Raw genomic sequence first — 1,717 nt, forward strand, 5'->3', positions numbered from 1 at the left:
TTTTATACCGGTCCCTGCGGCCGTGGAATTTAATACCCAACTAGTCAAACCTGGCCGGGGTACCCTGGAGGAGTGGGGACCCTTTAAATCAAGGGGATCCCCCCTCCAGCCACTCGATTATCCCTATTGCCCCTGTGTATTGTAGCTAGGGGATTGTGACGCTCCTTCAGCATTGCCCCATAGCCTGCAAAATCTGTGCTGTTACTTGCTCCAAAGCTGAGTGCCTCCTAGGAGCTACTGTAGGAGTCACAGGCGGTAGCCATTTCAATTGAGTCTGCCCTGCTATAGAATTGTATGTGTACCGTACGGTGCATAGAACCTTTACAGTAGAAACTCTCCTGCAGCTTTGGCCTGCTTTATGTAAAACTTGTGTTTTGTCAGTTTGCTATGCGATCGAGCCCGGTGTAACGTAATGTGCATAGACCTCGCTTATCTCTGTGTATTTTGGCTAGGGGATTGTGACGCTCCTTCAGCATTGCCCCGTAGCCTGCACAACTTATGCCATTTCTCACTACATACCCGAGTGCTGCCTGCCACGAGGTGGGGGTTCAGGGGTAGTGGTCATTTTGCCTGTGTGCTATGCGATTGAGGCCGGTGTACCGTAATACTGTATGCAGACCTAGCTTATCCCCATCGCCCCTGTGTATTTTGGCTAGGGGATTGTGACGCTCCTTCAGCATTGCCCCATAGCCTGCAAAAGGGTTCAGGGGCGGCGGCCATTTTGCCAGTGTGGTATGCGATCGAGTCCGGTGTACCATAATGTGCATACTGTACTGTAGACCTCGCTTATTCCTGTTGCCCCTGTGTATTTTAGCTAGGGGATTGTGACGCTCCTTCAGCATTGCCCCATAGCCTGTACAATCTGGACTGTTACTTGCTCCGTAGCCTAGGGCCTCTGTGGGCAAGGAGTCATAGGGGGTAGCCATTTCTATTGAGTCTGCCCAGCTACAGAATTGTATGTGTACTGTACGGTGCAAAGAACCTTAACAGTAGAACCGCTCATGCAGCTTTGCCCTGGTTTATGTGAATAAAAAAAATAATAAAGTGTCTGAAAAAAACTAACATGCATTCGTACTTTAGGAATCGAACCCGGGACTCTGAGTATAGGAAGCGGAACACTTCACCACTTCGCCGCAGACAGATGAATAAATCCATTGGTTTTGATTATGCTGTAATGGCTACGGGATTAGGACGCTAACATATTGTACAAAATTCCTAATCTTGAGAGGCAATAGTCAACTTCTAACACATCCATTTGCGACAGTGTACACTACTGGTTTTATGTTGTTTTGTCTGCGGGACTTGGACGCTCACATCTTCATAAAGTACTGTAGATGGATCATATACTGTATGCTGTACTATTTGCGTCTGTGTCGTATATACTGTATTAAATAATGCAGCGTAATGAGTATTTACTGTATGCAGCGTAATGAGACGCCTTAGTAAAGTAGTCCTTATTATATATTTCAGTATTGTATTTTACGGGAGACCACACGCATGCTCAGTGGTGATTGTAAAAAGCGACATCTGGTGGCTGATCGCAGGTATTACACGTAAAGGTAACGCCAAACGCTCTGTCTGCCTCCGTGCGATTAGGTACGCCTCTCTGTGACTAGGCGCGCCTCCCTACGCTGCGTATGCTCGATCGGGACAAACGCATCAGCCACTCAAGATAAAGGTGGCTACATCTGTATGTGTTATTATAGCTGTTTATGAA

Source organism: Pseudophryne corroboree, chromosome 11 (assembly GCF_028390025.1).
Source record: "Pseudophryne corroboree isolate aPseCor3 chromosome 11, aPseCor3.hap2, whole genome shotgun sequence".
NCBI classification, from domain to species: domain Eukaryota; kingdom Metazoa; phylum Chordata; class Amphibia; order Anura; family Myobatrachidae; genus Pseudophryne; species Pseudophryne corroboree.